Here is a 16,982-nt window from a genome sequence, read left to right on the forward strand (position 1 = left end):
TGTAATGATTTTTAAAGAAAGCATACACATTATTTTCCCACAGAAGCACTTACAGTTATATAGAGTTGTACAGATGTTTCCAGATATACTGTCACCCAGATACATTCAGATATACAGATTCACTCATATGTCTCAGATGCTTTTCATGATTCTTACATATATGCTATTTTCATGCCTTACTTACTCAGTACATTATTCGTACTGACTCCCCTATTGCTTGGAGGCTGCGTTTCATACCCGCAGGTTTGTAGATACAGGTTGGCGATCTATCTATTAGGATGTAACTCAGCGGATAAAGTTGATGCACTCCATTTGTTCCGAAGATGCCAGGAGTCAACATCGTCTTATGTATATATAGATATGTACGCACATATGTATTGGTATGGCGGGGCCCTGTCTCGGCCACATTATGTTATGTTTTCCAGTCGAGGCTTGTAGACAGTTATGTAAAGTCAGATGATGTCCAGACTTGAGATTTCATATGTCATCACAATTGGTTATGATAGCCTTATCGACTCATACAGTATATTCAGTATTTTCCCATAGATGAGTCTTTCAGAATAGTAGATACATGCATGTTTCTTGTGAGTTTATTAAGAGTCATATGATGGCCCTATCGACCCACCTATGTTTACTTTGATTTCACAGATATATGTAAGATGGTACTTGACTAGTACGGTCAGGTGTCCGTCGCGGCCCTCCAGTTTGGGTCGTGACTAAAGTGGTATCAGAGAAGTTCTGTCCTAGGGTTATCTACAAGTCGTGTCTAGTAGAGTCTTGTTTATGGGTGTGTTGCGTGCCATACTTATAAACAGGGGGCTGTAGGTCATTTAGGATGGTTAATTTTTTTTCCTATTCTAGATCGTGCGATAGAGCAAAGTGGTAGGATCTGAAATTTCCATCCCTAACCTTGATTGTTTTTGTAGCTGTGAGATGGCTTCTATGGGAAAGAAGGCTGATGGTCCAGGGGCTTCCAGAGTCAGCCATTCGTATGATACAGACCCTTCGGAGAATGTGCCTCTATTGAGATAGATCCATCAAAAGTCATGTCCTCCATAGAGACAGACCCATCTGAGATTCAGGAGAAACACACTGAATAGGTAAGGGATAGACAAGTATTAGAAGATGACCAATTGCATTCCGCAGGACGACGGTCAAATGAGAACAATGGAAGTTTGGGGGAGTCAGTATAATTGGTACAGTTGTAGAAGGTACGGGTGACACAGAACAGCCTGTGGGAGGACAACCCGAAGAAGAACTTCCCTAACTATCGTTAGACTGATTTGTACCAGATCAGAATTCCCGAGTAGTGCCATGGTAAGGGTTTTCGCTGTTGAAATTTCGGGACGTTAGTGCCTTATATAAGGAAGTAAAGCTTGTTGTTCAATCATTTTGGAATACTACAGGTAAGTTATGTAATATGAGTATTAATTGTAAGTAGTAAATATAGATTTTCTTAATAGGTGTCAAAGAAAAGGAAGGTAAGGGAAAATATGATTTGCGAGTACGTAAACCTCCGTGAAGGGAGTTGATTGCGGAAATGTTTAGAAGGGATAGATGGAATTCTGGAAAAGGGTGTTCAGATATGATTTATGAGATGAGACTTATTGTTTTACATTTTTTTTATAGTAATCAGCCTTGTGTGGTTGAGTTGTATATCATATGTGTTTCTATATGTGGCCTTCTAAGGCATGAGCTGTATTTTCTAGGCTGAGTAAAGGTTTGGGATTGTTATAATTATAGAGGAAACTCTGCTGAAATTTTTTGAGAATTTAAGAAAAATTATGGAAACCTTTTAGTAGGGTTATGACGAGAAAGGAGAAAGGGTCTAGCAGTGAAGTAATTAGGGAGGAAATTGACGATCAGTTGGGGACAGGTTTAGTAGATCAGCATGAGATCAGAGAGGGGAAGTAATGAGATAGTAGGGCAAATGAGAGACGGTAAGATATGAGAATGCGAGAAGAACACGACATGCTTAGATTCGAAGGAAATTTTGGGTATCAAAGAGAATTGAAGAGATACGCGCCCTAGGAAGTCAAATTTTGTTTTTTGACCAACCCTTGTATGTCTTCGAAACAGTGAGCTATGAAGTGAACTTGATATATATATATATATATATATATATATATATATATATATATATATATATATGTATATGCACATGTATGCAATAGTGATACAAATTGGTAGGTTAGATTTCACCCGATGTTAAAGCGGGGAAGCTTTTAAGCCACTATAGGCCAGCCCTATTGACCTTAGCGATGTCTCGAGATAATATATGGAAAGTAAGATGTATGCTAAAGCTCCTCGTCTGTAGTTTGTTAAACTTATGACTACAATTGCGTTTTGTGTTATAGTTCATGCTATCCATCCTGGAACTTACCAGAATGGTTATATGATAGGAGTTTGTTATTATTGATATAAAGGAAAGTCAGAGGTGCAAAAAGGAAGAAATTCAGACTATGATAATGAAAAATGAGATAAGGTTGCTCAACAAAACAAAGGAACGACAAGTGATGAATGTCCAAAGATGTGTAGAATGTATGGTCAGAATAAGAAGAATGTATAGAGAGGAAAAGATAGAAACGTGGCCAATCAAAAGAATGTCCACTCGTAATGGTTATCTGATGAGCAGAGTACAAGAGAGAATCATACTTTGTGGATATCCCAGTACTAAGCAAGAATATTAATAAATATTATGAGATGATTCAGATTTTGGATTGTACCATGAGGAATGAAGGCATAATTGGATTATGACGGGAAATATAAGATTCTTGGATGGATGGAGTATTTTACATATAAAGCAGAAAGTGACTTTACACATAATATCTCCCAAGGGATTCCAAAAGGACCACTTATTACTCTGTTAGTAATACGTTGGGATAGTAGAGACCCTATTACTAATACATTGGGATAGTAGAGAACACTGCTCCTATGACAGTGTGAGTTGATTGGAGGAGAGTATGGAGTGATTGACATAGAGCCTTAAGTTACAGTTTTACAAAAGGAAAATCAATGGTATTCTGGAATATGCTTATGACTATTGTACTACGAAAGGAATTATTCGAGCAAAGGAATGAGAAGCGAGAAAAGGAAAAGGATAAGGTGTAATCTTAAATGGTCAATGGACCAATGTTATGTACATATAAAGATGGTAAAAAATGAAGTCACAACCCAGGTAAGTTATGCGGCCAGGAGAAGAGATTATTAAGAAAAAGCACATCCAAAGATGGCAAGTTTGAGAACGGTGCAATGAAGGAAATATAGATTAGTTACGAGCTATAATAATGAAAATGACTAATGCATAAGATGACCTATGGGTCTCAATGAATTTATGGCAAAGAACATTATGACAAAGGCATCTATCCTATGGTGAGATAGTTATACACATTAGACAACAAAGAAAAATTAACCTTGGGCATTATGAGGTAATATGACCAGCAGAGATGTAAGGATGAAATGGTAAAAGGTATGGACCGAAGGACGAAAGAGGGACGTAAAGTTCAAGATAGTACTTCGTAAAGTAATGCAAACTGTGAAATAGATTTGAGAAATTGGCATATGACAAAAGAGAGGTATTCACCTCAATGTGATAATAGGGGTGCTATTGGGAAAACTACCTATATAAGTGTTCACTCGAGATGTGATACGAGTATTTACCTCAAGAGGGTGTGCTCGAGAGATTCATTACGGGACATGATTAACATGGGATTTAAAACCCATTAAGATGATACATCGTGTATTGTAACCTTTGTTCAGATATAAGTTAAGAGAGAAGAGACTCCCGAAGAGGATTCTAAAGATAAGAAGAAGTTTCCTAATTATTACCTAATCATGAGAGGTTAAGAGATGACATGGTATCAATATGTAACAAAGGATTCACATGGTTGATTTAATAATGTGGGTATAGAGTTAAGAAGTAATGATAAGGATGAAAGGTACCTAGATTAACTGAGCAAGAAAAATAATCGACGAGGTCAAGTACCAAGGAGGATCATGTTAGGAGAGTGACTCACTTATATCTCTTCAAAGGATATTCTTGATGTGTCAAGGGAGTATTGCAACTGAGAGTCATTAATAAGAAGGAAACTTTCAACTATTCAAAGGGAATATTATAGATCGTGCATGTCAAAAGATTAAAATGATGACTCCAAGAAGGATGTACGCTGCGAACCATGCGATCTAAATAAAGAGTGGGAGTAGACCAATAAGAGTTATAAGAAAGAACAGGAAGAACCAATATGCGATGGTAAACCTACTCAAGGGAAAGAAAGCTCCTATTCTACAGTTTTACTGGAAAGATAACTCCAAAACAAGAAAAACTCGACTTAAACTTCAAGTGTAGATGGATATAGTAAGTTGCAGTTAATTACGGAAGTAGCTAAATCATGACCACTTTCTTTGGAAATTTAATATTAACAGATGTCAAGTGGAGAATGGCATTAGGCTAAGCAAAGAGAGGCATAGCATGATAAACGAGTTCTAGTTAGAATTAATTTGTTATAAGATCACCATAACTAGTATACTTATACAAGACTAGTTCAACATTCGAGAATGAATGTTCTAAAGGGGGGAAAGATGTTACATCCCATGTTTTCATGTGTTGGAAAGCCCGCAAGTTAAAAGACATAAGTAGGGGAAAACGAGGTTACCCCAAGCTTATAGGTTGTTAGGATGAAGTCCCAAAATTATTTAAGTCTCGACAGTGGAACGACGGTGATTGGAAATAATATTTTGTGTGTACCAAAAGGGACTATGGACTAGTGCTATGTCACATAATCATGACAATGAGTATATGAAGTGTGTTAAAATTATTTATTATTAAAGTAAATCATGATCAAGAAATTAATTATGTGACTAATTGGTTAAACATTGGAATAAAGTGGGACAATAAGGAGTTAATTGTGGTATTAATTGAATTAAATGGAGAAGTTTCATTTTGTGGACATAGGTATAGCATGTTAGTGACTAATATACAGTTATATAGGTGGTGTCATACATGAATTAAAAGCAATTAGGAGGTGGACTTAAAGTTTCCACGTGTAATGGGGAAAAAGGGGTGCAATTAGGGCACTTATATCTTTGCTTTGACAATCCATTTAAAGGAAAGAAACAAAAGGGTGCAGCACCTATACCAGGCAAGGGACGTATATAGTTTCCTTCTGAACCGAAAAGTGAGTCCCAATTTTGATGAAGCGCGGTATATTTTTCTCAAGAATAATATTTGGATTTTGCTCACTACTTCGATTTCGTTGTTCCATTTTATCGCGTTGTTGAATTCGGGCTTTTTTCGGAGGAAAGTAAGGTGGAAGAAGATCATTTCTTGGTATATAAGGTAAGAACTATTCTCTCCTAGGTATATTTAAATTCATCCCAGTCATAGCTAAATTGTGAGATGGGAACTACAAAATTAATTGCGGGAAATCGGATATATTATTATTGTAGTTGTATGGGCTGATTTGAGGTATATTTTTGGGTTGTGTTGTGGCTGAAAATTGTTGGAGTAACTTAAGTATATTGTTGTTGTTGTCATTGATATGTATTTTGAAGGAAAGAAAAATTGAAGGAGTGTGTTTGATAATCATATTCTAGCTTGTCGCTCGTTATAAAGTATATATATATATATATATATATATATATATATATATATATATATATATATATATATATATATATATGTTGTTGGGGGGTTTTTGGATTGTTGGATGATATGTAGAATTGGGATGTACTAGTGATATAAAGGTGATGCTGATCGTTTCCTTTTAGAGTCCTAGTTATCAATTGATATATGCGATATACGAAAGCCCTCTAAAGTCATGTACGTATTCCTATAGTTATAGGTTTGGCATACTAATTGTGGAAAGTTCGCGATTAAGTATAGTTTAAGGTATGTTAAGGCTATTCTTTCTTTCATTTTTGCATGACCCTCATGATATGAACGAATGAACGAATGACCAAGTTTTCATATTACTCTACTCTTAGAGACCTTAGGAGTACTTTAGTCTTTGATGTTCCTGCACCCCTTTTATGATTATTCCTTTTGTCCATGGGTCTTGAGGTTACGTATATTCAAGATATTAGCTCAAACTATGTTTATCGGAGGAAGTACGACTTTATGTCACTCCGAGAGTTCTATTTATTCATTTTACTTATGCAATGCATTCATTTATACATATGCACATTGACCCATGACCACAAGGCGTTATATACGCGTATATTATATGTATATGGGGTATGGGGAAAGGGATAGGCGTTATATACGTATTACCACCTGATCAGTTGGTACACAGTGATGATGATAATGATGATGCCCGCAGAGGGGCCGATGTGATATGATATATGGATCTGACTACACGTTCTGCAAAGACTAACATTATGGATCGGGTTGTACGTTCCACAGCACTAACAGTTGTACTATGACCTATGTACAAGATTTTTGAAAGAAATCATACACATTATTTACCCTCGGAGGCACTTACAATTATACAGAGTTGTACAGATGTTTCCAGATATACAGACACCCATATACATTCAGATATACAGATTCACTCATATGTCTCAGATCCTTTTCGTGATTCTTACGTATATGCTATTTTCATGCCTTACATACTCAGTACATTATTCGTACTGAATCCCCTATTTCTTGGGGGGTTGCGTTTCATACCGTCAAGTCTGCAGATACAGGTTAGTGATCCATCTATTAGGATGTCAGCTCAGCGGATAAAGTTGTTGCACTCCATCTGTTCTGGACATGCCAGGAGTCAGCATAGTCTTATGTATATATATATATATGTACGCACATATGTATGGGTATGGCGGGGCCCTGTCCCGGCCACGTTGTGTTATGTTTTCCAATAGAGGCTTATAGACAGTTATGTAAAGTCAGATGATGTCCAGACTTGAGATTTCATATGTCATCGCAGTTGGTTATGATAGCCTTACTGGCTTATACAGTATGTTCAGTATATAAATAAGTCTTTCAGAACAGTTGATACATGCATGCTTCTTGTGAGCTTATTGAGAGTCATATTATGGCCCTATTGGCCTACCTATGTTTATGTTAATGTCACATATGTATGTCAGATGGTACTTGACTAGTACGGTGAGGTGTCCGTCATGGCCCTCCAGTTTGGTTCGTGACGTAAAAATGTTTTAGCAACTCTCTTTGAAGTGAGGGCACATGATTGGTAAGAGATTAGTGACATGTTCGATTCCTTTGTTAGGCGGCAGGTCCGTTTTTGCTAATATTCATATGAGCGAGTAAGTTTTAGAGATTAGGATACTTTGACGAAGTTGTTGGCATGTGTAAAGTTTGTGTTGTACTTGATATCTTTGCTTGTATATATTTAAAGTTTCATAGTGATCTTATTCCGATGCAGATTTGTTCAATGTTGTCGTGTTTTGCGAGTCGAAAGTAGAGTTGGGTGTGTCTAGTGTTTTGTTCAAGGACGAACAAAGGTTTAAGTGTGGGGTGGTGATGTTAGGCGTATTTATATGCTTAATGGCCATATATTACCCATATTGTACCTTGTTTAAAGGATGAATTAAGCTAAATACACCTAACTAATCATTAGTATTGCATTACTAGCTAATATGTATGTGTTTGGTACAATCAGGCACTTTTGGAGAAAATGCGTGGTGATTCGGACGGGAAAGGAAATTACACGCGAAATCGTGTAAGTGTCTGATGAACCTCACCGAGCTTAGTCCAAAGCAAGGCACATGAACGCCTTGGACCTCGCCCAGCAAGGTGGGGTGATCAATTGCATGAGTTCCAGGAATTTTCCAAGTATAAAGTATGATCCCAACCTCGCCGCACTTCAGCCAAAGCAAGGTGAGGGCTCGCTTTAGCCCTCACTCAGCGAGGTGGGCGTGAAAAAAATACAAAAGTCCCAGAATTCATCTAAGTGTAAATGAGCACATGGACCTCGCCGAGCTTGGTCCAAAGAAAGGCCATGTCAAGTTTTAGGGGAAGCTCAACGAGCCGCATGGATTAAAATGCACTTGTCCAATTTTTAGACTCATTTTTTATGGGCTTTGTTAGGTTATTTCTCATCGCTATAAGTAGAACCCTTGGTCTTTTTTGAAAGGGTATCACATATTATTTCGCAGAGAGCAAGGAGTAAGGCTTATCGTCGTAGGGTTTGATCTTTTACCTTCATTAATTCATCTTTTCTTTATTCGAGCACAAAATTCCATTGTTGTAATCCGAATATGAGCGACTAAACTCCTTGTTCTAGGGTTATGGCCAAAGTTTGATTGTTATCGTATAAACTTGAGGTGACGTTTATTATATTTATCATATGAGTTATTTACTTATTCTTGTGCACGACTATTTTACTGCTTCGCGAGCAGTAGGATACGTATTTGATTTTTAGATTTAACTCGAGAGAGGAATACTAATATATAATGAAAATTAAGTAGAGTAGTATCTTAACCCTGGGCATCGGGGAGCGGATTCACATCTAAGATAGAGATATACCTAGATTGCCCTACTTTCTTGATATACATGAATTATAAATGTGTTTGTATGAATGTTCATGATCATAGCGATATAGGCATGAAAGTAATATGAATAGGTTACTAGAGAACTCAAGAGATTCGTAGTCATAATATTAACCCTATCAATCAAATACTCGATAAAGAATAGAAGTCAATGAAAGTGAATGCGTAACATGAATACAATAGTGTTGTAACCCTAGAATGTTCTTTTCTCTGTTATAAACTCAATTGTTAACAATGTTCTTTACCAATTGTTCGCATAAATAGTTAGTTATTTACTTATTGGATTAGTTATAAAACACAACTACGATTCTCTTATTCACTTGCATAATTAGTAGCGATAGTGAATTCTCGCTAAATCGTTGGTCATAAGTCTCGGTGGATATGATATCTGACTTTTACAAGTCACTATATTACTTAGCGACCTTGTATAGTTGCGTGTGCATTTGGAGAAACAATATACTCCGAGCGTACAATGTGATTCTTCGCGTCTGCTGGCTTTTTGGCTAGGTGTATGCGACATGTTTGCCACGTCCTCCTTCTTTTTCCTAACGAGCCCCACTGTACGTTGAGGGGTAGCCTTGTTCGCCACACTGAAGATCCTTCCTGATTTGAGGCCATCCTTAATAGCCTCAGCCGTCTTAACTAATTCTGAAAATGGACTTCCGACCATAGATAACATTCGGTCGTAGAAATCTGATTCTTGTGATTTGATGAAAATAGAGAACAGTTCATCCCTACTCATGGGCGGTTGCATTTGGGTGGCTTTGTCCCTCTACCTCCTCACATATTCGCGGTAATTCTTAGTGGATGTTTGCATGACCTTTTCTAGATAGTATCAATCAGGCATAGTTTCAACATTAAATCAAAACCTCTCCATGAAAGATTTCGCCATGTCTTTCCATATGGTCAATCGGCACATATCCTGTGCAGTGAACCATTCGGAATCTTCTCTGGTTAGACTTCATTTGAATAGCCTCATGATTAGTGCTTGGTTTCTCTTTACACCAATTGGTCGTAGTAGGATCGCAAGTGAGCCTTGGGATTTCTCGTTGCATTAAATATCTCAAATTTGGGCACTTCAAAGCCTTCGGGTAAATCCAAGTTAGGGTGCTTGCAGGGGTTGTCATCACTTAAACTAGTTGCCTTTCGATTGGCTCTTGATTATTCAAGCATTTCTGCCATCTTGCACTCGATCTCCTTATCACGCCTGTCTTGCTTAGCCATCCAGGCCTTTTCTATCTCCTCATAATGGTCTAGTTTGTGGTACTCTAGGGAGAAGTCACTTGGAGTGAAGGGGATATGAAAAGATACAGTTGGATGTGCAACACTTTGGGGGCGGACAGTCGTGCGCAAGTAGGTAAGCGGGATCGGTTTCGGGACGGGTAGTGTGGTTAGTGTGAGCAGGTTATGATGGTTGGTATGAAGGCACAAAATGAGTAGTGTTAGGGATTTTGGTTGCATTGGCGGGTAGTGGAATGTACTAATGTGGGGAGGTTCATCAAAGAAGTGGATTTTGGGTGGACGGTATAGTTCCAACAAGTTAAGTGGGAAAGTTATTGGGCAGTAGGGAACTAAGATATGGAAAGGGTGGAGGAGGCCTCCTTAACTCAGCTGATATTTCCTTGGCCACATTGGCCGATTCAGCTCTCTCTACCTTCTCTTGAATGTCAAAGAACTTTGTCAAACAACATGGTGATTACATCTTCGGGATGTAATGCCTTTTTTGGGTCTGGGGATACCGAGTCCCGTATGATGAGTGCATTCTTGTGACATTCATTTTCTGAAGTACCAGTGATCTTTTCTTTGCATTTGTCTTGTTAGTGTTGGGGCTTTGGACCTAGCGAAGTAGACCAGCATGACACGACACAGATCAACCCCTTTTATAAGAAAAGAAAAACTCAAAGGCAAATGACGTTATTACATTAGGCAATAATAAACAATACAAGATATTGCACATAGGTTACCACTAAGCACACAAAGCACAAAATTCATGTGTTCGATCCAAATACTTGATTGATCCCCTATTTCGAGGCTTTGGTACTTGGGAATTTTGAGTTTTTTGTGGATTTTGGCTTGGGATTCTATGGTTGACATGCTCTTGTAACATTGTAGGGACTGGCCCTTGAGCGATCCTCTTGATGCTCTCTTCTACTTGAGTGGGGAATATATATTTTATATAGTATAGGGATCGAGTCTTATGTAGAATGCCCACATATCCCTCCATGGGAAGTCAGGCCCTTCTGTAGTTCGGTTGACATAAAATATCCCCTAATTTTGTTCTACCAAAAAGACTTCCCAGGTCAGGCCCGATAAGGGCTTCTTACGTATTCCTCATTGGGAGAAAAGGTCGGACCAAGTTTCTTTTACATATAAATAGGAGGGGATAATATTTTCTTTGAAGCAAAAGGATGCCTAAATCTGCCCAAAAGTGACCTCTCCTTAAAGTCATGATGGGTTGTTTACTCGTACAACCACACATTTGGCCAAAGACCTTTAATTCTAGTAACGGGGAAGGAGTATTACCCAAATTGCCCCAATGTGGACTAAATTCTCCAACTCAAACTTGAAGGCTTCACATTCTTCGATGTCGTGCCGAGGTGCCCTAGAATCAAACAAGCAAATTCCTTTTCGGCTTGGTCCGTTGAGTGAGGGTTTCCAATCAACCTCGATTGGGCGCATTTTTCCATTGCTTGCTAGCTTTTTGAAGATCCTCGCATACGAGTCTTTGAAGATCGTAAATTCATAGCACCAAATTTGAGTGTCCGGCGTGATTCCTTCACGGGGGATGATTAGGTCATGGACCAACAAAGTGTGAGGTCCCCACAGGTTTCATATTGTCTTGTCGTCAATAAGTCTTATGATCCTTCTCTTGAGAGCCAACCATTCATCGGCAGTATGGCCAGGTTGATTCTTGTGGAATGGGCATCTCTTGTGCGTGTAGATTGGTGCGCACGGTGGGAGCGTCTCATAACTGGAGTACATGGCCCCTACGATCTTTATTTTTAATACATCTCCTCCCATCGCACATGCCTCGGTGTGACTCTATAAAGGAATGCATGGGCTTCGAGGGCAATTGCCCACCAAGTTGGTGATAGTGGGTGGGTGGACCCTTGAGGTATCTCATAATTTTCTGCTTCAGCAATACAGGCAGCAGAGGTGGTCCTTTTGGATGGCCAACTATGTTCTTCCTTATAAGGTTCATACTCCTCTTTTAGAGCCTAAGTTTGTTGTTTGGGCATCTTCGACTTACCCCGAAGTGGTATATAGCTTCTCACCATTCTTTTCTCCTCGTCTGAGAGTTTTGCATGATAGCATTCTTATAACGAACCACTTGGTCGTTATAGTCTTTTCGACACTTTTTACCGTTTCTCGAGCTTGTTTAGCTCAAATTTGATCCGAGCGGACTGTAGACATACTTCCTGAGGTGTTTAGATTTGACTCGGGCGACTTTTTTGTGAAATTTGAGCTTTAAGCGAAAAAGAGTTGACTCGAACTTGACTTTTGGGTAAACACACCTTTTTTGGAACTTCGTCAATTTCGAGAGGTCTGGATGGTCATTTAGAACTTGTGTGCATAGCTGGTTCAGTTCCCAATGCACTTGGGTGCATTTTGGGACTTGGGTGGGGAAGTTGGAATTGAGGTATCGGGGGTTCAGTCGGTCAACGAGTCCTCCGTTGGGAATTCTGAGGTCACGAGTGCATTCGTTGAGTTTTTTTTATGTGCGTCTGCGTATGTGGTTTGTGAGCAGACGGCCTCGGGTGTTAGTCGGATTTCAGATTAAGATAGTGATTATTTTTAGGGAAAATCATGTGCTGGTGTCCGCTTTGGCGGCGCCCTTACCGCCTCAGTGGTATCGCCATAGCAGTGATAAGGGCTGCCACAGCCGCCATGCTCATTTGAAGATGAGCATCGTCACACACCGAGCGAGGATCGTTTGGGCGGGACGAGCACAACCGTTTGCTATCGGCGAAACGGTATCGGGCCTGGTTATTTCATTAATTGTATGTTAAAAGCCCTTAGTCCCTCATTTATTACTATTCTGAAACCTTAGCTTTTGGGAGCAAGTCTAGGATATTCTTGGAGGAAATTCTTGGTGGTAAGTTCTTCTAATCTCTGTACTATTCCATTGTCCTAAATCACCTTAGAATCCATTTATCTTGATGGTTCTTTAAGTGATTGAAGAGTAAAAGTAGGTTTAATGAGTATACTTTCTAGGCTTATACATCATCATTTGTTGGTTGGGTTAGCCTCTCTAAGCATTGAATTGATGATTAGAATCCTTTATTTCATAACAGCTTCTTAATTAGTAGTTAAATTATAGAATTGGAAGTTAGGGTTTATACCCAAATTTGGGGGTTTTGCCTCTAATCCAAAATTGAGTGAATTGTTGATTATTCTAGCTTGCTATTGATGAGAATTGATCCTAGCTTGCTATTAATGGGAATTGATCCCCTAGAGCTTTAATTGCTTGTGGGAACCTTTAGATTCCGAATTGAACCTTTCTAATTCATAAAACCCATTCCATAGGTTGGGAATTTGGGTCTTGAACAGAAGTAGGGTTCGTTTGATGTTCTTTTCGATTCTCATTTCTTTATTCGAATGTGTTTAGACTTTCTTGATCTCGAGGCACAAAGCAAAGGAAGGGCTAAGTTGTGATTGTTGGTGATATTGTTGTTCGACCTTCCAAGTAGGTTACGGTTTACCCTATGGTGAGACTTCATTTAGCTTAGCATATATTTAGATGATATTGTTGGAGAAAGCATGTAAACCTTCAGGTATGAAGTTGGGTTGGATATTACCTTAGGTTGGGCCCTGTTGTGTGATTGGGGTTAGCCACCCCGTTGCGTTGTGCTTTATCTTATTCTATTGTTATTGGCTTGATGCCACATGGAGATAGTAGATATTGGAGGCTATTGATATATCTTTACTATGATTTTGTAATATCTTACTTGTTAACGTTTGATATGGGGATAGTGTTCTGTTATGGCTTATTGTGTAGTCTTTTTCATGATATTGTTGGTGTGCCCTTGCGTGGTACATGTGATATTGACTTGAATATTGACATCGAACTCATACATTGCACACATTCTCATCCTTTATGATATACTATTGATACATTGATAACACTTGAGGAAACACTGTTATGAGCTGGGCTCAGTTGGATGAGAGTGACGTGAGGACCGATATCCGATGGTTGTCCCGAAATTAAGGTTGTGCATAGCGATTGCAGAGGTTTTTGTCGGAATAATGAGGTAGCAGTTGCTGAGGTTTGTCCTGGAATCATGAGGTAGATAGGCTTCGCTGGTCCCCCATGGGTTGTGTTACCGAGATATGATGCTCCATCATCGGAGTATACGTGCACACAACATTGCATTGCATTCACATTCCATACATTATTGCATTGCATTGCACCATGGCTTCTGCTGTGACATTTTATTGATGTAGTTTTGATATACGAATTCAGACTGAGTTTTTGAGAGCGTGTCTAGTAGAGTCTCGTAGATCGGTACAAGAGCTCCATACTCATCTATGAGAGGCTATAGGACATTTAGGAATTTTCACTTCTTTCCTTCTTTCGTGCTACTTTATTCTAACTGTTATATGGAACAATAGAATTGGTATATGACTCTTATCTCTTGTCTCATAGATGATGAGGATTCAAGCTACGATAGCCCAAGACAAGGTGCCAGAGCCCGTAGCTACGGCTGGAACCAGAGGGCGAGCGACAACAAGAGGGCACGGTAGAGCTAGAGGCCGCGGGGTTACCCCAGCTAGGGGCAAGGCTCCTACTGTAGGGCAGCAGTGCAAAAGATCTCCGTCTCCAAAGCTTGAGGGTCAGCAGGGTCGAGACCAAGCCGTCGAGGATAATGTGGCTCCAGCATGGACACAGCTCGAGATCACTTCATAGCAGACTATGCAGGATACTATAGCCCATATTCTACACCATCTAGATGCCTAGCGGGCTGCCGCTCGTGTTACTACTCCTGGCGGAGGTTCGCAGACTAGAGTTGGGGCGCAGACCCCTGAGCAGAGACCCACTCGGGTAGCACACCCCGCTGTAGCTATGGCTCCCAGGATTGATACGGCCATCTGGCGCCCCGAAGATGATCCTAGACCCACGAAGGGCCCCGCATGACCTTCGACCGATCGTAGATCTAGCCGAGAGGTTTAGGAAGCGGAGCTTCGCAGGGTCCTGTACTTCTAGAGAGGACGCTTTTGAGTTCATCTTAGATATGCATGAGTTGTTACATAGGATAGGGACCATAGAGTCCCATGGAGTTGACTATGTGTCCAACCAGTTTCGCGGAGACGCGAAGACTTGGTGGAGGCATTTTGTTTCTTGCAGACCTGAGGGCTCTCCTTCCCTGACTTGGACACAGTTCTACTGGGCTTTCCTTGAGAAGTATATGCCCCGAGCTTTGAGAAAGGCGCGTAGGGATGAGTTTCTACATCTTCAGTAGAGGGGATTGTCTGTGGAGGCCTATGTGACTCGCTAGCTGTATCTGGCCCATTATTCAGCTTCTTTAATTCTTACTAAGCCTGACAGGATTAGGCACTTTGTTGGTTAGCTCGTTGGTTATGTTTAGATTCCTTGCCTTCAGATGGAGGCTATGTGGGCTTCCTTCTAGTCCATCATTGAGCTTGGTTCTTTAGTGTAGGCCGCTAAGGCCCGTGTATTCGACGGGGCAATGGCAGCGGCGCGGTGATGGCATCGGGGAGTTATGGAGGTTCTAGCCCTCAAGGGCGCCGCCGCATTGTAGGCCATATCAGCCATATTCCGCCGCCCGTACATTCGGGCCTTGTAGCCTTCTCCTCCGCCGAGCCACCTGTGCAGAGCCCCCCGAGAGCTCATTTTTCGACCCGCAGACAGGTTGTTCCGCCGGGTCTTCGCCCCGCCCACGGGCCTCAAATTGTCTAGGGTTATTTTGTATGTGGGGAGGTTGGTCACATTGCTAGGAGGTGTCCATGAGCCAGGCATGATCATTAGTACCAGAGGACTCCAACATCGTCAAGTAGTCAAGCTGGTGCTTCTCAGAGGGGCGGTGCACAGTCAGGCCGTGGCAGTTCTTAGGTTTCTAGAAGTGGGTCCCAGAGTTCGAGAGGTGGATCTCAGTTTTGATGTGGTGCAACACAGTGTTACTCATTCCCAAGTAGACCCGAGGTAGAGGCCTCAGATGTTGTTATTTTCGATACGATTTCTGTCCGGCATAGAGCAAAGATCTGTGTTATTTGATACTGGATCCACTTATTCCTATATGTCTGCATGTCATGTCATTAATTGGGATTTGTCTTGTGATAGCATAGCTATACCTGTTTATATGTCTACTCCAGTTAGAGAGTCTGTTGTCATTGATCGAGTTTATCGGTCGTGTTTGGTAACTTTTATGGGGTATGACACTTCGGTAGATTTGATGACTCTTGATATGGTGGAGTTTGATGTTATCTTGGGTATGACCTGGCTTTCTCCTTATCATACGATCTTAGACTGTCATGAAAAGACTGTCACATTAGCCATGCCGGGCATTCCTAGACTTGAGTAGAGGGGTACTCCTAGCCCTGCTCCGAAGAAGATCATTTTCTTTTTTCAGGCGAACAAATTAGTCAACAAGGGGTGTTCAGCTTATCTGGCTCATATACGTGACACTACTGTTGCACCTCCGCCCCTTGAGTTCATTCCTATTGTGAGGAGCAGTTCGCGGAGGTATTCCTATTGGATCTGCCGGGTATGCCACCCGATCACGATATTGACTTCTGCATTGATTTAGATCCAGGCACTCGCCCTATTTCTATTCTGCCATATCGGATGGAACCTGCCGAGTTGAGAGATCTTAAGGAGCAGTTGCAGGATTTATAGAGCAAAGGGTTCATTAGACTGAGTGTCTCCCCTTGGGGTGCTCCTGTGTTGTTTGTGAAGAAGAAAGATGGATCGATGAGGATGTGCATTGACTTTCACCAGCTGAACAAGGTTACTATTCGTTTGCTTGCACCCCCAAAAGGGTCCCAGGAACTTCAAATCCTTTTGAGAGTACGGGATTTGAGTTTGGATGTCATTTGCTTACCAATTTCCCCCGCATTCAGACTTTGATAAAGGCATCTTTTGGCCATTTTTTTTTCTTGGATTGTGTTTAGAAATATCTTTTATTTAAGAGAGAGAAGCATGAGAGCCCCTTTGCACCGTACTGTTTAAGGATCCGTTTCAAAATTTGGTCGAGGTTTTTTTGGGGCTATGGGGTTTTGGGCAGTTGGTTAAGGATGGGATTAGGTTTATCCCCGAAGATTGAGGGTTTGAGTGGGCGGGCCCCCAAACCCTGATCGAGATCCGTAGGGGGTTTGGCCCCAAATTTCCGCCGATTTTGGGGGGTTTTTTCTTCTTTTTACCTCCGACCATTGATCGAAGGAGTTCCTCCAAAGGTCCGAGAGTAGGAAAGCTTTTTAAAAGCCGGTTTTTTTATTCAAACCGATTCTCGGGCCCAAAA

Source organism: Lycium ferocissimum, chromosome 12, assembly GCF_029784015.1.
Source record: "Lycium ferocissimum isolate CSIRO_LF1 chromosome 12, AGI_CSIRO_Lferr_CH_V1, whole genome shotgun sequence".
NCBI classification, from domain to species: domain Eukaryota; kingdom Viridiplantae; phylum Streptophyta; class Magnoliopsida; order Solanales; family Solanaceae; genus Lycium; species Lycium ferocissimum.